The sequence below is a fragment of the Esox lucius genome, chromosome 19 (assembly GCF_011004845.1).
Source record: "Esox lucius isolate fEsoLuc1 chromosome 19, fEsoLuc1.pri, whole genome shotgun sequence".
NCBI classification, from domain to species: domain Eukaryota; kingdom Metazoa; phylum Chordata; class Actinopteri; order Esociformes; family Esocidae; genus Esox; species Esox lucius.
Genome location: NC_047587.1, coordinates 12,538,960 through 12,559,822, shown reverse-complemented (window position 1 = coordinate 12,559,822; position 20,863 = coordinate 12,538,960).

Sequence of the window (20,863 nt, the reverse complement as noted above, 5' to 3'; positions counted from 1 at the left end):
AGGCTTTTAAACTCTGCGGCGGCGAGGGCCCTATGTTGCCATATCGACAGTGGTTTGAGGTGGCCGAGTGTTGCCCCTACCACCTGTCCCTCAAGTAGGCCTGGCCTGCAACCCAAATGGAATGCTATTCCCTGCAGCGGCACAGATTTTGCTCAAAAGTAGTGCACTACACAGGGAACACGTTGCCATTCAGGACACTCGCCATCCATTCTGGGATGCTGCTGCCGTAGAAACCAAGCACTGGATCCCTGGGCCACCTCAGCCCTCGGCCTCAAACCACACAGAATACAGTGCTTGAAGTATATAGTTCAGGTTTTCCATAGCCGGCTTGCCAATGGGGTGTAAGGGTAAAAAATGTTGAGCCCTTGAGAAACACCTCTTAAGCTTTCTTTGTACGTAATTTACACAGAAAACATGCGGCATGCCAAGAATCATAAAAAGTGCCTCCTTAAGCATAACAGTAGTGCCCTCTGAAAAATGATCAAAGTGTGAGGCTGCAATTATCAACATTTACATGTTTTCAAAATGAGTTCACGTTGAAATGAAATACTGTACAAAGCTCTGTTAAGCTACAGTGCCATACAACAACTATGCTAATAATAGATATTTTGAATGAATGTTTCTCCACTCCTTTAAAGATGTACATAAAGCCATATTTTAGATATGGCCCACATACTGTTTGCACAGTCAAAGAAATTGCAGCACAGATGAAATTGTACAAAAGGTCTTCCCCTCCAGATCAATGCATGTTTTATTAATGCAATTTGCAAAACAGGCTTTTGGTCACCAAGTCTCTCAACAGAGAGACAGCATTCAATTAGTTCATTTAATAATGTATCAATTAAGATTTTTTTTCTGTAGATGAGGGGTGATATTTAGGTTGACTGAGGCCTAGTTATTGTGTTATACAACTTGTGCAACAATGCATTATACGACTTGTCATGGGCATAACAGACAGTCCAAGTAAGGGCGTGACTTTATTAAAAAAATTCTACTAAGCCTAGATAAGATTCAGACACTCAAATGTTCAAATGGATTGAAGATGGAACGTTTCAATGGTTTGAAACCTGATGATGAAAGCACTTTTATGTTTTGAATGCGTGGATTCCGCCAGTTAGAAAGGCCCAAGGAGTCAAGTTCACGGATGAACAGAGCAACTCTATTGCGAGGCCAAATCCTTCACACAATGTTCGTTCATTATGTGTTTAACCAAACTGGTAACGTACAATCTGAACTTTTAAACGTGTTTTCCGATATCCCTAGGCTTCCACTTCCCGGGGTGGATGTTTGATTGAATAGGGCCTGTTATGTGATCCTGATCCTGGGTGTGTTCAAGCAGGTCCAACAGTTCTGTGACATAAGAGACACACTGAATATATGTGTGTGTGTATGTGTGTGTGTGAGACACTTAAAGTGGTTCTGTGTTTGCGTGCAAATGTGTGCGTTTATGTGTTCCACTTCTCAGCTAAAATGAGTCAATAAGAATGGTTGAGAGGTTGGTAGGACATTCCCCCAGCTCCCCGCGTAAACCTACAACAACAGTCTGCTTAATCCAGTAAGGATGTTATTCATAACTGTCAGGCTAATTAAGATCAGATCCTCTGTCGTTTCCTGTTCCAGAGGGAGGGATGGATGGAGCCAAGGATAGAGGTGAGGGAGGGATGGAGTGAGGGATGAAAGGACATACGGTGAAAGGAGAAGGAAGGAAAGGAGGGACGCGACAGGAGGAGGGATGGTAGGAAGGAGAGGTGGAAGAATGGAGAGGGGTATAGAGGGAGGTATGGAAGGGGAGATGAAGGGAGGCAGAGGAGGAGTGACGAAAGGAGGGTTAAATGCGGGCGCCAGGGCATTCTGTGTTTCCCAGGAGCTCTAGAGGAGATTTGTGTGTCCTGGCCTCAGAACAGCCAGCCATCCAATAGTGCTTCAGCACAGTTTGCTCACACAGTATATTTTCATCTGTTGACAATCCAAAGTAACTGTACTTAAAGGACACACACTCTGAGGTCGAAATGTCTCTCTGCAGGGGAAAACTGAGACTCTCCTCTCCCTCGGTTGAATCCTATTTGGCTCAGCACACACCCATTGGTGCCGTTCCAACTAAGTACTTCTTATATTTGCATTATTATTAGAAGTAGAGTTTAAAAAAAAATATGTTTTACCGGTTTTGTTTGGCTGTCGAAGACAGAAAACACAGCTCATGTCCATGCACACTGAATGGACTGCTTCAGTTCAGACAAATGTTAGGTGAACTTTCATGTTTTTTTAAGTCCCTACTGAGGCACCAGCATAAGTCCTTGGGGGGGGGGGTGCTGGGGGACCCGTTCCCCCTACAATATTTAAAAACAACCCCCCCGACGCCCATCCCCAAATATAATTGACATGGCAATTATACAATTTTACCTGATATGCAGCTGACTTTTTTTGTGTCCTCTCATGTTCTTATTTCAAAGCATGCCCAGCCTGCTTCCTAAATCCGTCCATTCAATGGAAAAAGCCCATCTATGCATAAGTCCATTTCACCCTGTAACCTAGCTGCTTAACTTTAGTAGTAAGATCATGAGTTGTTCATTTACAATGGCTTCTTTACCATAGCCATCCTAGGCTCTTGTCAGCTAGCCAGTCTAGCTGTAACCCCCTAGTAGCGGGATCGTTTTGGGATATTAGCAGTCAGTTATGGCTGGTTTGTCAAAAGCCCCATCAATCCCAGCCGAGGCTTAGGTTAAACTTATAGTAGCATTTTCTTATTTTCTGCATTGGTTTACAAAACGCAGGCGAACTCATCTAGCTGGGGCCCCGAATGGAGAAGAGTTCTGGTGTCTTGTTTGAGTGAGCAGTGTGATAAGAACCAAAACCGCACCTGCTGCAGAATACACATATACTGACATTGACTCTCCTACTTAGGCTACAGAGCTATCTTAATAAAAATAATAATAAACGCTTCTTATGCAATATAAAACAATTATATTTTACATTTCTGTACATTTTTAATATCAGTTTATTTTCTCAATTAAAACTGAATTTGCCCCATATTTAGTTAAAGGTCCCATGACATGCTACTTTTTGTAGGCTTTAATATAGGCCATAGTGGTCCCTAGTACTGTATCTGAAATCTTTTTTCAAAAATTCAGCCTTGCTGCAGAATTATAGCCACTACAATACAGTCACAGAATGAGCTTCCTTCAAACGGCCCGTATTGGTGTCTGTGACTTTAAATTTTAATGAGGATGAAAAAGGCGGGGCAAGGTGGTGGGTGGGCGTGGCCTTTACTATCTTGCGGCAAAGGTAACGTGCATGTTTACCGGTATGTCTGGATCATATTGCAATGGCACGAAGACACATTGAAGCATTTCAGTTTGACCCAGAATCCGATCCAGATGGAGAAGCAACGGATGAAGAAGTTGCAACTCAGCGCCTCCAGAAGGATGTTTCCGAATGGTTAGTTAAAAATATTATGTCTATATGATACTTTGTTAGGATGTCTGATTATCATGTAAGTTAAAGCTAAAGCTAATCTGCTTTTGCCTTTTCATGTTTCTCTGTTTCTCTGATTTCATGTTTCTCTGATAAAGCTGTGTTAGCATCTATATCAGTAAATATTCTAGTTTAGAGAAGAGGGTTTTTTTAAATGTAAAAATTCTCCCTTCATATCATGAAGTCACTTACACAAGATATATAAAGCCTATATATTTATGTGCTCGCAGGAGTAAATAATTTTGTTGTGTAACATTATGTACATAGTCGTCGGTGAAATGTTTGCCACAGACATGCAAAACTTTGGGAAGCTGTGTCGGCGCTTTTCCGGAGAAAATGAAATAATTCCACTGGTTCTTCTGTGGCATGTACGAAGGAAGTAAAAAAAAGCTTCGTTGCTCATCTCTACATCCTATTACTGAGCAATTATTGTGTTTCCTTCGCTCAAAAGCCATGATGCCCCTCCTCGTCGCGTAGACAAATTGAAGTCGCGCTCACACACATGTGTGCCTCACACCTGGCTCTATTTAAATTCTTTCTCTGGGCGGGCAAAGCAGAAAAATGGGAGTTACCATGGGAGTTAACAATTTCTCCTTGCGACGTCACAAAGAGACGGGTCCAGATCAGCCTGTTTGATTCTCCGTTTTCTCCAAGTCAGAGAAAGATAGAAAATGCTCAATTTACACCGAATGGAATTTTTAGAAAATTTGGGACCATATATAGGCTAGGTGAACTCATATTAATGTTAAAAAACCTCACAAAATGAAAATTTCATATCAGGGGACCTTTAAGAAAATGTATATTAAGTAGGACTCTATTTCGGGGGGGCTTATACAGATGATCAAGAGAATAATGCCTTACCGTTTCCTAGGTAAATCATTGTTATTGCGACTATACTACACACTCACTTTAGAAGATATAATAGGACTGGTAACTTCTGAATGATGGGTTTTCAAAAGTGGTATGTGGCTCCTGTCACTTACCACAATGTTCAGCAAAAATAAGTGTGGATGAGGTAGAAAGATTTAGCGGTTTTGTGAGGTAAAAAGCTCATTCTAAACTCGAAAAGAGGTGGCACGACAGTCTCAACCCCCAGATGTACCAGAAGATTTTCACCTAATGCATTTTCTTGTCCTCTGTTTTGTTTTGACCTTCGTATGCTGCTGCAATTCCTTTTGTGTTCAGAACACAAACCTAATCCTCGATTATTAAAATCAGAGGAGAAACCACTAGTATCACTGACTTGTCCATTTTCTATTTCAATGAATCGCAGACTGTCGGCCATGCTTGATCAAATAAACGTTTACCATAGCCTGTAGGAAGGCACACCAAAGCTCTTTTTTTAGAACAGCATTTAAGCAGACGTAATGGCTTTATTGACAGATGTTATGAATAGAGCACAGTTCGTCCAAAACAGAATTCAATTTTCTTTGCTTCTTTTCTGATATTATTGCAACCTAGGTAGGAACTAAAACTTTGAGGAAATGTGTTCTATACAGTTTGTGGGAATAGTGAAACCACGTTAAGTCCGCCTTCAACAAATCTGTGAGTGGAGGTTGTTTGAAAACTAATATCCAATAGAAATATGCCACTGAGAGTCAGCTGCAGCTATTTTTGATTAGATTTCCAGACCTCCAAGGAGGCAAGACGAGATGGAATTGTGGCCAAGTGAGACTAGTGGGCGAGTTCTATATTGTGAAGTTTTGCTCATAGGGGCTTCATTCCTATAGGTTTAGCCCCTCTGCCAATCGTCAGGCACAGAAAATATAAGTATACGCCTCTCGCTGCCATCTGTCCGGAAGCTATATCAGAGAGGTACACACCCCGCTCAGCCTGCTCTCCAGTTGGCATGCAGGTGTCCCGAGTTGGATGCTGTGGTCGACACGCACGTGCTTTGCAATACGTCTCTGGGACCGCAGCGCGCTGTGGACGAGCCTGTGTGTACAAGTTGCGCCGTCCTCCCTCTTCAAGAGCAGATGACTCGGGCTGGCTTGTTTTGCTGGGGCGGTCCCTCCCACTGATGTTCTCTCTCTCCTGTCTGAGGAGGACTCCTTTGCTGAGGAGTCAGACTCAGAGGAGGTGGTGACCCGGGCAAAGCATGGCTCCTCGCACTCCGGGAGTGGTCCCGACTCCGCACCCCAAGGAGGAGAGATGTGTTGACCCTGTGTTGGTGAAGGAGGAGTTTTTCGCTGCCTTCTCCACTGCCCCCAGGATAAAAAAAAATGTAGGCCGCATCCCCGGCACTGAAGATCTCCTCCCTCTGAAAATATTAGGAGGCGTGGGGGGCTCCGTTCATGACGCGAGGGACGGTCAAGTCTCACCTCATCAAGTTTAGAGAAGCTGGGTAAGGGCATCCTGCCTCTAGAGGGTGCCCTGGCCCCGTCTCTCGCTCCAGGGCTCAACACCTGGAGTGACAAGCGCCTGGCACTCCCATCTGTCAAGGACAGAGCCTGACAAGACCCCCTTCCTAAATACGCTTTTAGTGGAGGATGCACTGTTTGGTGCAGCAATAACAGAGACGTTAGTGCGCCAGAAGAAGGACCGGGAGGAGTGTCTCTGGCTGGGACCACTCCTGCCTGTGCCGTCTTCATCCTCTGCTCCTGCTGCCTCTACGGATGCGTCGGGGGACCCGGCATTCCGGAGGTAAGGCAGCGTCACCATGCACAGCATCGCCGTGCTAGGTCGGCTGCGTCAGAGACGGGGCCTTTTCTACCTTCCCGACGCGGGGAGACAAAGCCTTGGTCTCCTCGTCCACCTCCTCTTCTACTTCCTGCTGCCCAATGCCCATCTTATGGGAGGAGCCGGCTGGCTTCACCATACAAACAGCACCGCACCTGACGGCCCTGTATGCGTTCGGTGGGGTGCTCCTCAGTTCTATTAAATAAAACCTTATTTACCGGTGGGCCTTCATTGCAGACGGCTGTGATGTGTCCTGGTAAGGTTAGTGAGCGTTCCCCCTGGCATCAGAGTCTGACTCGGGGCGGACACCTCCAGCTCCATGAGTCTGTGGTTCCTTCTCATGCTGTTGCCATGGCAACCAACCTGAGCGGGAGCCCTGGCAGGGTCTCTTTTTGCGAGTGTATCGAGTGTGTCAGGTTTATTGTACTCTTCCACACAACCCGCTGAAGCCTTTATCTCCCTGGTTACGGATGTAACCAGCACGGGTTGCGTATGCATCTTCATATCCCTTTTGGGCTGGCCTCGCCTTGGGTGGGGTGGCTGTTTGGGGACACCTCCCCCACGGCAGTCGGGGCTACGGAAGTGTACACTGGTGCTTTACTCCGGCACCAGGGTCACACCGATTTATGCTAATGTTGGCCCCAGACTTTCCTGTTTCAACTATATATCTGGTACCAGGGACTTAAGGAGGGGCTCAGGTGGGGAGGGAGGAGTAAACTATTAATGCAATTTAGTTTTCCGGTTACAAAAATAAAAGGCAATATTTTTCTGGTAGTAAAATAAAATAAACAATAACACCATGCTCAGTTTGTTTACAATACCGTATTTGAACTTGAGTAATAAAACTAATTTCTTCCTCAAACTCCTGCGACCGGCTTCTTCTCCATCTATACTTGTTAGACAATGTATTCATTACTTAGTTTAATAAGTATTTTGTCAAAACGATCTACCTTTAATAGAAGGATTTGGGAGAATTCTGAGGTAATTTTTGCATTGTTATAGGTTCTGAAGGCTACGTCTCAGTCTCAGCTCTCTGTTTTTCTATTGAGTCAATGGTATCGTACCACATTTTGTCATTCCAACTCTTTCCATTCTGTGTCTTTGCTTCCCTATACTGTTGCTTAATTTTCTTAATTTTTTCAGGGATCTGTTTGTTAGATCGGATAAAAACCATTACGAGAAGCCTAAAGACCAAGAAAATGATAGGCTACACATCGCCATTCAAATAGAACAACATGTCACGTTTTCACAACACGTTACGCGTCAACCCTGCCGTAAGTCCTAAAGTCCGGAGCTTGGCACCAAGTGAGAGCCGGGCTATTCGGCCATGGCCTAGTGGCCGACTGGCCCTGGCCCGTGTCTGTGGAAAAACCTGGACTTTAGGGTAAAACACCAGTGTAATGGCACCAGTGGAAACGCTGCATTAGTGGCTGACCACGACCCCCCAGCTGCACGCTCGACCGCTCTCTCTGTTTTACTCAGAGTGGCGTCGTCTATGCACGCTGCCGGCCTGGTTGGACATAACACTGAGGGAAGGTTATGCGTTGAGTTTCCTTGTGCCCAAAAAGACGGCGGGTGTGAGGCCCGATTTTGGATCTGTGCGTTTTGAACAAATGCGTGTCCAAGAGGAAACGACGAAATGACTCTTGGGAGTGCGTGCACCCCAGGGATTTTTGCTTCAGCGCTGATCTGAAGGACGCATACATTCATGTCCCCATTCTGCCTAGCCAGGCGTACGAAAATGCGAGAGTGCCGTTCGATTACGCACTGGCTCCCTGCACTTTTACAAAGTGCATGGAGACGGCGTTGGGACCTCCTGTGGTGTCAGGGGGTCAGGGTTTTGGCTTACTTGGATGGCCTACTGGTGTTGGCACACTCGGCGGAACAGGCCTGTGTTCACACGTTCAGGTTGGTGGCTCAGCTTGTTTGGGTTTTGCTGTGGAAAAAAAGTGCTACTTAGCCCAGTCAATTGGTGGTGTTTCTGGGTCTCAAGTTATCCACGGTGTCAATGAGGGCGCGCATTTCGGACGCGTTAGGGGAAAGGTGTCTGCAGCTCCTCGATCGTGTCCAGCCATTACGCATGGTTTTGGTGCTCTCTCTCATGTTGCTACCAGGCTTAATGTCGGCCTACGCAGTGGTTCCATTGGGGCTATTACGCATGAGGGGCTTACAGCGCTGGTTCGCATGTCTCCGATTGGACCCTGTGTGTCATCGGCAATGATTGGTCGGGATCCCAAACTCACTCAGAACGGACCTCGAGTACTGAAGGAACCCGGGCAATATGTTGCTTGGTGTTCCCAGAAGGAGTGTGTCTGTACACGGCCCGGTCTTTACAGATGCGTGCTGGGGCGGAAACGTACCGGTTGTACTCGGTGAGTGGAGTGTGGTCTGCGTCGGAGGGCCACATAAACTGGCTGGAGTTGGATACGATCAGGTGTGTGCTGCTGCACTTCGCGCCAACCTTATGGGATCAGGACGTGTTGGTGTGGTCGGACAATCGTACGGCAATTGTACGGTTCAGATTTGGGAATGGACTCCGGGGCACCCTTAGGTCGCTGAGGGCTTTCCACATTCCCGGGAAGCTCAATGTGGGCGCGGATGATGAATGGCGCCTTCATCCCGAAATTGTCGTAGAGATTTGGAGACATTTTGCGAGAGCCAAGGTGGATCTGTTCACGTCCCGGGAGGACGCGCACTGGCTCTATCGAGGCGTTCCCTGTGATAGGTCAGCCATTATGGGCCTGGCTCCTGAGAGGGACAGGTTGCTATAGCGGGGACTGAACGAGGACGTTATCGCAACCATTCAGGGAGCGAAGGCGGTCTCCATGTCCGCTAGCTACGTGGGTCAGTGGAAACTCCTTATGCACTGGTGCGAAGGTGCGGGGATCGAGCCCCTTTGCTGTGACGTCGGCAGTGCCCTGGTGTTCCTGCGGTTGCCCGGCACACTGACGGTGTACACGTGTGTGATCTTAGCGTGTCGAAAGGGTTTCAATAGTGTCTGCATTTAGTCGTCCTTTAGTGAAATTATTTTGGCTGGGTCTCGCCGGTGGCTTGGCAGATGTTGCCACAGTGGGATTTGGTTCTGGAGGCGTTGTGTGACGTGGCCTTTGAGCCCGTAGATCAGAGCCCATTGAGGATACTTTCTCTGAAAACAGTGCTGTTGTTGGCTCTGATGTCCGCTAAGCGGATCTGTGTGCGCTTTCGACGCAGCCTGGTTGTCTCGCCATCAACGGCAATGGCAGCAGGGCTGTGAACGCTCCCCAACCCTGCTTTGCTGCCTAAAGTGATCAAACCGTCATTTTGTTCCATGAAGATGGTGCTTTGGGCCTTCTCTCGTCCTCCCCATATGGGCGTGAGAGGAGAGGTTGCATCGTTTGTGTCCTGTGAGTGATTCTGTTACTTTCCAGTCCCCGGTTGAGGCTGTGTGGCTGTTTTTCCCTGCCTGGACATTTACCCTGTGTGGTGTGATGCTGGGCAGCGTCATGGTGCACTTCACCCTTTTGATGTGTGGGGGCGCTGGGAACCCTCCAGTGGATCATGCAGGTATGTTCCTTTGGGGCGTGCGTTTGTCTGTGCTGCTTGTGTGTGGTGGTGGCCCCTGTAGTTAGAGTGCGTGCCTGGTGTGCGCTGGGTCCCAGGTTCGGGACTCTGTGTGTTTTGGGGCTGGCCCCGAGCTCTCCGATTCAGTTTTTTTATTGATTGAGGAGGTGTCAAGTGGGTTGGTGCCGTGTATTCGTTTTGTGTCTGAGTTTTCAGTGTGTTTGTGCCTGTGGCGGAGCTGGATGGAATTAGATCTGTAGCGCGAGAGGCATAATTAGCATATTTAAATGTTCAGTCCCTGCTGATTGGCAAAAGGGTTAAAGCAATAGGAGCAAAGCCCCTGTGGGTGACGCTCCGCTCATAGAACTGGAGTAAAGAAAGTCATTATCGTAACCTGTACAGGTCAGTAGAGCCACGTTATTTAAAACTTTATCACATCTTTTATAAATAGAAGATACAGACATTGTTTCCCAATAATAACCATTCACCAAACGTAAATAGAAAATAAACATTACCCAGTACAGTACTTTAGATTGTCAGTTAACGAGATAACATCTCCCGTCCTTTCTGATGAGAGACTGCGTAATTAAGGGTGCCGAATTCTGCTAACGTCACCAGGAACTTCACCTTGCTAGCTAGTCAGCTCCACAAGCTAGCGTTATCCATCCCCATTCTGACCCGATGGGCCTGCGGTCACTGGGCTGATGTAAACAGAAACCTCCCCATGACCGTGTCTGCAGCCCCCGCGAATGAATGATTATTTTCCAATCGATGACGTGCTGCTGTTAAATGCACGCAGTTCTGCAGTGGTGGCAGACAGTCAAGTTCGTGCTGTTAATGTGAAGCTCTCATTTTCTGAGGAAAAGAAATCCCAGGACCACCAGGACCGCCCTCAACGTTCTTTGGTTTTACTTTAAGATTTGTTTGAATATAATTTAATTATTCAACTTACTCGCTGAATCATGACAGGTCAACGTGTGTAGAATTGCAATACTTGCTCCCCCGCAATGTGTGACTGACTGTTTCACCCTTGTATCAAGGCAACATGGCCGCTACTGGCATGCCACCTTAGGTTGCTAGCAGGAACAGGTAATGTTGACTCAAGATAACATAGTCCTGACAATAAAAAAAAAAATTATCCTAGATAATCTGGGTCCTGAAGTAACAGTTCCAAACCAGGGTACTAGAACCCTGATGGTAACCAGCCTCTCCAAGGGGGGTAGTTTTGAACACCATGTAGGCATGCTGGTAAAATGCACAAGGGGGATCTTCCGTGGCCAGGCAAAATTGAGTAGGTGGTGCAGTTTCTATGGTTCTACTGTGACTTCTGACTCCTAAATCAGAAAAGAACTGAAGTCTACAGTGACTTCTGACTCCCCAAAAAACATCCCTGTTAGGTTGTTAGTGCAAGAGCTCAAACTTCAACCCGGTCAATCGTTTATCCTGCTTGCTGTAATTCAATAGATCATGGGCCCTGTGTGCATAGCTAAGCAGAGTCTGTTCCAGGAGAGCTACTGTGCTGTACGCCAAACACAGTCACACGCCCACCAGCTCTGCCCAGGTCCCCTTGCAGAGACCTTGGCTCTCTCAGACAACCATAGAGTGTTCGTGCCCCCAGCATCCCTTGGCAACTCTAAACCGGCAGCACCATTAAGGAAACGTTCACTCTGGCCAACTAAACCACCTTGCAATGTAAACGTCTTCAACTGATATTGATGAATTTCAACGGCCTGTTTTCCTGGAAGTTAAACCTAGTGCTGATCTAAAAAAAATATATTTAAATGGAGTCTCTTAGCATGCTTAGAATGTTATTGAAAAGGAACAGAGAATATGTAAGAGACATGTCACTGAAAAGGTCGAGCAGTTGTGGTTAAACGAGTCACTTTTCTTTTTTGACTGATGCTTGATGTTTTTTTCTCTCTAAAAAAGTTATAAATCTGGAATACACGGTTTAACCAAGTCATGAACCCAACTGACAGCACATAGCCTACAGTCCTGTGGCTGACTGACACTGTTGAACTGAGTGACTGGTGGACCAGGGTGAACAGAGAGGGGGTGACCTTACAGGTGACTGCCAGACTCTTGAATTAACAGGAAATAAATATTTCCGTGCTTGACTTGGCCCAGGAGTCCACAGTCATGCAGGGCAAGCAGACCTGCCTCTGCTCAGTTTCGCTGCGCTGCCCACCGGCCACCTCAGATGGTTGACTGAACAGCGCAACCGAACCAACCGCCCTGTCTCACCGTTGCCACAGGTTTTTCTCAAAAGACTCCTGTGCTGTGATGTGCTGGTGGCAGCCGTGGCGTTGGCTTAGCCTCGGGCTTTGCCTCTTTCCCTCTCCCCGCCCTCTCTCCAACCTCTCTCCATCCAGAATGCTTGGACTCTGAGCTCATCGCCCTGGCCTGGCAGCCCTCCACAAGACCTGCGTTCAAATGCCATTTTAAATGATTAAAAAACGTATCTGTGCTTTCTTCAATTTACCTTGGCCTAATGGACCAATAAAATAGCTCTGCAAGCATCTTACTCCGCACATCTGACATTCTAGTCAGGCTGGAACAAGCAGTTCAAGCTTTTAAACATTTTCAAGTAGTCTTTGAACCCAGGTCGTCCCTCAGTTAGAGCTGGCTGGTTGTGGCCCTGGAGTCTGGAGCCTCACTGTACTGTGTTAACTCTACCTAATAAATCAACCAGCAGACGCTCAGCAGCACTCACGGCCCCTGTGCCAGACACCTCCATGTTTTGAGCATTTCACTGTAATTTCTGGTGGAGCCACAAGCCTCCATTTTTCAGTTAAGCCATGAATTTGAAATAAAAGATGACTCGTGGATGGGGAATGGATGTGTCCAAACCGACAACAGGAGACTTGACTGGTGATCTTGATCATTAATACCCCCCCCCCCCCCCCACACACACACACACACACACACACAATGATTCTAGTGAAAAGCGTGTCAATAATGTGTTTTGGCAATTTTGAAGCTGCTCATGGCTCACAAGCCAAGCATACATAAATTCTCGATGTTCTTCATGTGTTTCAAAATGACTAGAATTATTTGGTCAGTCAGTTTAAACTTTGGCTGCCCACACTCAGAACGGACGGAGTGAGTTGTCTGCATTGAAAAGCAACAGTGGGCACTTTGTAACAGGGCATTGAATGTTAAGGGAAATCAGACATCACCACCTGAAAAGAATGTTCCCCTATTCTACAGGTTCATATTGAAGAAATAATAAAGGTCTCTCACACTGAAATGGATACCAGCGTTGAAAAGTATTTTTACCAAGAATATGTGAAACATGAATACTTTCAATTCATCTCAAGGGTGAGAATGATTTTCAGAATAATTCCAATTGCTTCTGATATTGGGAGGTGTACAGAACAATAAAACTTTTTGAATAAAAATAAAATAAAAGTTTATGCTAGTGATCAATGTTAAAATAATAGGATTTTTTGGGGGTCGATCATTATAGAGAGCTTGATTTGATGCTGTCAGTGACCAGTTGCCCCCTTAAAAGAAGCATTAAAAACAACGACACAATGAGCAGTACGTCATGTAGATTCAAAAGTTTGGGGTCACTTAGATTTTTTTTTTTCATGAAATAACATCAAATTGATTAGAAATACAGTGTAGACACTGAAATTACTATTGTAGTTGGAAATGACTGTATTTCAATGGAATATCTATATTGGCATACAGAGGCCCATTATCAGCAACCATCACTCCTGTGTTCCATAGGCACATTGTGTTCATCATACGTTCATCATTTTAAAAGGCTAATTTATCATTACAGAACCGTTTTGCAATTATGTTAGCACAGCTGAAAAACGGTTGTGCTGATAAAGCAGTAAAACTGACCTTCTTTAGATTAGTTGAGTATCTGTAGCATCAGCAATTGTGGTTTCAATTACAGGCTCAAAATGACCAGTATCAAAGTACCTTCTTCTGAAAGAAGAATTCCATGCAAGAAATTACCAAGAAACTGAAGATCTTGTACAACATTGTATATTAATCCTTTCACAGAACAGCGCAAATTGGCTAAAGGTCTGCAAGGCTATAATTGCTGCAAATGGAGGATTCTTCGATCAAAGCAGTGTTTGGAGAACATCATTATTATTTCATTTAAAAATGATTATTTATAACCTTGTCAATGACTATATTTCGTATCAATTTAGCTATATTTTCCAGACTCATTTCATGTGTGTTTTCATGAAACCTCAAACCTTTTAAGGGTAGTGTACATAAATTATACAAGTTTGCTCAAAGGTATTCATCACTACTTCACTCCAACCATTAGCGTTCATTAAGTTCCGAGCTGTCTCAAGCTCAAGAAACGGGCCAAAGCAGGAAAACACACGTTCTGGTAAAACAGCCTAGAACATTCCCTTGCAATTTTTTTTTTTTTATGTGATCCTGAAAACGGAAACTTTTTGTTCCATCTCTGTGCTGTTCCCACTATAGAAGAGCATCCCCCTCTCTAGTTTAGCGCTGACCTGACCTCTTTGTACAACTGAAGAATTGTTGTGTCAGTTTCAAGGTAACGGGCGGAGGTACCGCAACAGGACGCGAGAAGTGTTGTCATGTGGACTTGTTTTCCGATACACAGACCCGCCTCACTGTTCGTCAACATCTGGGAGTCAGTCATTGAAGTCGTGATTTCTCAGTAGTAGTCGGTTGCCAATCCACCAGAGGCCTATCGATGGTCTGAAGCCTCACCGTGAGCAGGGTTCATCCGTGCCAGCGGTTAGGGGACAGATGTGCCAAAGTCTACTGGGTTTGGCTCGGTCCTCGCCCCCCAGTTTCCAACACCCACGCATCCAGCTGAGGTACAATAATTTGACACCTCTTAAGCAGCAGGACCCTTTAGCGTGACAACCACTGCTTTGTCTTACATCCCTGCCTGTATTTTAAACGCAATAAAAAGATTACAGTCAGCAACATCCACACTGTTTTTTATCCACTTTTGGAATGGAATTGGAAGTTCACCCCCCTGCCCCCCCACCCACCACCACCCGCCCTTTCCCCGTCCTCTCCTCGTCTCCTCTATCCCTCCCTTGTCCTATGTGGGATTTAACATACACTTTGTGGTAACTTTGCTAAGTTATCAGTTTTTTTTCTGAGCTCCCCTACTGAATAAAGGGTTTGTTTCTCTACGTCTTGCTTGTTAAGACTTCAAGGACGGCTCCCTCCATCTGGCATTAAGTAGTCCCGCTGCTCCGGGTGCCAGTGGCGAGTCAACCGACACTGTTGCACTTAAACTAATGGAGGTGAATGAACAGAACACAGCAGTCATCTCCCGTGAGGTGGGCCGACGGGAACGGGCTCCCTGGGCCAAGCTCCCTCATCCCTGATCACAGTGGTGTTGTTACTGCGGGTCTTACCACCCACGGGTCCGCAAGAAGCAAACGCGGGGGGGGGGGGGGGGGGGGGGGGGGGAATTCGGAGGGGGGGCATGAAAAGGGGGGATTGTCTCTCCCTGGATTTCAGGAGCATGCAGAGCGAAAGGAGGAACAACGATGTGAAACCTGCATGTGTGTCCTCCTCGGGAAAGAGATGGACGGTTGTTTTGGGGCTATTTTACTGACGTTTGATATCCCAGAGGTTCCGCGAGCAGATCGCCCTCTCTGCATGTGTTGTCAACTGTCATTTCATCAATTTCTAAAGCATAATATGAAAGATTTCTGAAACATTACTTTTGCGGGAGACAATACTTTTGCGGGAGACAATACTGGTGACTGCCCAGAACCCTTTTTAAACTACGTTTTTTGTATGTGGTTTTGGTTAAATGTCTCAGTGGTTCCATGAGGTTCCAACTCCTGTCTCTCTCTACGTACCAGTCTGCCAGTCTATCCAAATCTCCTCTCCATTGAATCCATTATATTTTTTATTTTAAACAACTAACAAGATGTTCTTCAAACCTGATGTTAGATAAGATGTCTAGAAGATATGATGTGGTGTCCGAGAAGAAACCTACCACTGTCTTGGGTTGCCTGTCTTCATAGCGCAGGCTGCCCGTCAGATTATGTATGTTATTCAATGTTATATATCCCCTCTGGGCAAGTATAAAGTGACTCTGCTAAGGGGAAGAGCTGCAGCATCTCCAACCAGAGGCCAGCTGCCTGCAGGCTGAACAACTTTTTAAAGTTAAATGCTGCCAGAAAAAAAACAAGGAAACATCTGCGCCACCCTTACTACCTTGGACAAATCCTATCAATGCTCGGTCAGAGCTCACAAGCATAGCCTGGCGTCCCGCCTCGCCTTCTTGTCTCTATGGAAACCTGAATGGAAAGCTTTTTTAAGAATGAAGAAGAGGGGCTTTTCTTTTTTTTTTGGTTCCTTACTATATATAGTCTTCAGTGGTCCAGCCTGGCCCAGTGGGAGGTGAGTGGCTGGCAGACATCAGAGCTGGTGTTCAACAGCGATGAGCCCACGGTCCAGCCCAGCTCACGACGGGTGGAGGCTGACGGTGGTCTGCCTCTTTGGTCCTGTAACAAGTGGCTCCCTGTTAACTAAATAGTGAACCGCTTCCCTACTCAATTATATGGGCAATATGTAGAAGGTAGTGTGCTATGTAGCGAGTGAGGTGCCATTTTGGATGCACACTCTTGTATGCACTGGCTCTTAGTGTAAACACTGCAGCCCTGCGGTCGCCCTACGCCGTGGGCGAAGGGCCGAGGGACTCACTGTGCCGTTGTGAAAGTTAGCTATGCACCGCTACGTCCCGTCTCTCTGATGCTGGCCCCTCTGCATCCCTTGGGTCTAGTGGCCGATGATCATGTACTGAGGCACGTGAGATCTGATGCTGGGATGAGAACCCCTGGTGGGGGCAGTGTTGGACCTTGACTCCCCTAACTTACCTACCTCCAAAACTGGAGGTGTTCATAATCAAATCAAGAAAACTTGGCTAATCCTTTGTTTTGCTTCCCAAGTGCACATACTGTGTCAGTGGGCTTGTCTCTGAGCCATTTCCAATGTATCCTTTTGATTATACTGTTGAAGTCTTGCGGTTCATAAAATCAATAGAAGTTCAGTATTTTTTTAATGTATTTCTATCGTTCGTATTTCAAAATAACAAGACATCGGAATTTAATCTGCGTTGAACTGAGGAGAAATCTAGCATGCGGGAGCTCATTGAACACTCGGCCAAGTGGTCCCGATTGATGGTTGTGAACCTGAACAACACTGTTCTGAGAACCAGACGGGGAAGCCGCAACATCGAAGGGTCACAGTCCATTTAAAAGGCACGTCAGAGGAAATTATTAAATGAACACGGGAAACCGGTCTAATAGATCCAGAGCAAGACGGAACATTTGCGACCAGGAATACCAGACGCCGTGGTATGACCGTGCCAGGGAAAACACTTACAAGGGAGGCAGCAAATGATAACCCATTAATTAAGCAAAACAGCTTCAAGTTGCTGCACGGCTGCGCCGAGTTACATGGCTGGTTTACGTCACTGCGATTCAGAACAGACTTATGTATTGTTTTCATTAATTTAACAGGGCTAAACAGGGGTCAAAAACAGATCAAGCCTTTATCTATTGAGAGCTCTGTGTGTCCTTGAATTGCTCCCATTCCTTCAATGCTCGGAGGAGGGAGATCAAGATCTGGTCTATAGGCAGGTCTCCGGCACTGGGCTACCTGTGAAGGACCACAGGAGTGGGGAATAGCAGGACTGTGGCTTTCAGAGCTTCTTAGCGGTGCAGGCAAAAGGATTTACGGTAACTCTCAGACAAGCGTTCACAGCTTGGACTCTTGGCAAGGTGACCATATTGTCCCTGGCCGGCCATCAAACCCACTGGTCCTGAGGTCCAAGAGCACCTATACACAACCTCAAGCTCCCCCCCACCCCCCCCACCACCACCTTGGCCCACGAAGTTTAGATGATAAATCGTCCGACATTTAGTAGCAAGAAGGACAAAAAATATTGCCCTCGCTTGAGGAAATCAATTTTAATTAATTTGCAGTGAGAATGCACAGTAAGGGTATGTTTGAAATGGCTAAACCCTAAACCCTGTAGATCCACAGGCCCTGGTCTACTATAGTGAACCAAGTAGGGAACAGGGTGTCATTTGGAATGCGGTTTACTCACTTTCCCATTAGGGCAGAGTATAGCTTTTCTGCCTCCGTTTCTTCCTGCGAACTCAGCACAGGTGCAACAGCAAGAAAGACACAGTTGTAAGGAACACAATTTGGTGGGGAACCAAGCGCCAATGGGGGTGACACCTAATACAACCCAGTGGAGGTCAGGTGCCCTGACAAAATTGTCTCAGAGCTCTTTTCGTCCTCTGCTGGGACTTTGAGTTTATTTATCTAAGTAACCGAACCGGATCACAGCCCTGCTTTGTCTGGCGGCATCCAATACTTCTGGTTTTGATAAAAGGATATGTTCGGAATTTGAGACCTTTCTGCCAGGAGGTGAACACTGAGCTGTTGGCATATGACAGAACATAATTGACTGAATCAAGCAGTATTGTGCTTTAACGGGAGTTTATTATGTTTAAAATTGGGATGTTTTAACATGGTCCCTCTCATTTAATGCTACATGCAATCACATCATTGTATCAATTACATTACATGCAGCTCCTGACCTGAAGTTATTCTGTTGTCTCGGTAATCCGCCAGTCAGTGTGCTGCCTTATTGGCTGAAAGAGCATAATCCCCATAAATCCTAGTGGCAAAACATGGGTGAGGCATCTTTGCATAATTCCACCATTCATTTCTTCCATGGGTGATTTCTAGATCCACTCCAAAGAAGATCTGTTTTTTTTGTAGACTTACCCCGCTTTTGTGTTTTGTTCATTATTAAATACTTCAATATATTCAGCCAACACATTTTTCATACAGTGAATTGATGGAAATATGTTGACCAATGTCACCTTGTCCTGATGATTTAGACAAAAAAATGACACGATTACTATTTCAGTGTGTTATAATGCCAATCTAATACCAGATTGTTTATCTTGCCCCAGTGCCAATGGTCAACAAAGCATCCTGTCAAATGTACTGACCAACTACCACAACTACTCCAGAGAAAATCATCTGTTGTTAAGGCTTGGCTTTACACCACAGTGGTACCGTTAAGTCTTGGTAGGAGACATTCGCTCTCCCGAGGTACTAAAGTAGAACACCTCCCCTCAGACTTGCTTGGGCGTCCCAAATGGCGCCGTCTTCCCTTCCTGGAGAATTACTTTCACCCAGGGCCGTAGGGTAGTGGACTATGTAACAGTTAAGAGGCCATTGAGGAACTGTAGAGTTGGTTCTTCGATGGCACTTAACGTGACACTTAGAAGAGCCAGACCCAACCTGCCAAGGCTAGACCACAGGGTTTTAGTTGATAGACGTCACACGGCATCTCACCACACATTTCTGTCGAGGGCTGGAACCTGAGCCTTTCCTATTTTTCAGCGGCCTGTCAGACTCCATGTGATGCTGTGAGGTTAACTAGGAGAAACAACTGTTGTCACCTTCCGCTTTGGCTGATTTCCTCTCCCGGTCACATGACCACCAGAGCTGGGAGAATAGGACCATGTGGGCGGGGCTGATCGTGACTGTAGAAAAACACAGCACAACTTAAACACAAAATGTTTGGATTCTAAAAAGACACATTCACAAATAAGCATATATTTTGTCCTGTGTGCATATTCACTCATGCTCCTGTAGTACATGTTCTGGCTGGAGGATGCTTAACCAATTGTTCTTCCAAACTTTTAAATCATGTAAGACTACATCCCACATGTAAGACTACAGAGATGACTGGAGAGAAATAGCGGGTCATTGCATCTGCACATGTGCAACAGCTAAAACAGGTTATTTTTTGCATTGAAAGTCAGGGAAAGGAGTTTTCCTGGGGCGTGCAGGGAACATGAACTTGGAAAATATGCAGAGTGCCCTTTTACATATATTTCCCTTAGTGGTTAACCCTGCTCTTTAAACAATGCGTGTATCTTTGTGATAACACCTCCGAGATTCAGATGTATTCAGAAAACAGCAAAACAAGTCCAGGGGGCGTGCATCATGAGGTGGTCCCTGTGGTATTTGTCAGTCTTGGCAGACGTTGTTTGTCGGGGTAGAGAGGGCATTGTGGGTGTCTGACTGGGGCCGGTCTCTCTCTGCAGTGGTCCTGGACTCCTGACTACATGGGAGGGTGTCTCGCTTCTCCTTCTCTCGTCTCCTCTCACTCCCCTGACCTCAGGGAGCGGCCCGTGGCCAGCTGGACAGAGCCAGAAACCCCACACGGCCACCACCAATGGCTGGCCCGCCACCCGCCGTCCCGCTGCCTACGACCGAATTATCACCCAAAACATTACCATAAACTTTGGCCGCGGAGCCAACCAACACAGAGCGTGGCCTACAGTCAGACACAGTTAGACCTCTTCTCCACCCCTGGGCCCAAGTAAAGATAGCTCTGTCGTAAAATCTGAGGGAAAAGAGTGGGGGATGAGGGGGTGATTTAGGGTGTGTGTTTGTGTGTGTGTATGTGTGTATGGAGTATCTCTTGTTTTCGTTTGATAGCGGTTTAAATGCCGCATTTAAAGGTATTGTGATGTTTTATGTTCTGTGGCTTGTGTTGTTGCAATGCAGTTGGTCTATGACTACGTTCTGAAACCCCTTACATTACTGTTGCTTTGTTATTAACCCCCTACACTACATTTACTGTATGTTATTAACCCCCTACACTACATTTACCATAGGTTATTAACCCCCTATACTACATTTACTGTATGTTATTAACCCCCTACACTACATTTACTGTATGTTATTAACCCCCTACACTACAATTACCGTATGTTATTAACCCCCTACACTACATTTACTGTATGTTATTAACTCCCTACACTACATTTACTGTATGTTATTAACCCCCTACACTACCATTACAATATGTTATTAATCCCCTACACTACATTTACTGTATGTTAATAAACTCTTACACTACAGGTGCAATTTGTTATTAAACCTCTACAGATACTGTAGATACTTATTAACATACACTACTGTCTGTTATTACACCCTACACTACTGTCTGTTATTACACCCCTACACTACTGTCTGTTATTACACCCCTACACTACTGTCTATTATTACACTCCTACACTTCTGTCTGTTATTACACTCCTACACTACTGTCTGTTATTACACCCCTACACTACTGTCTGTTATTACACCCCTACAC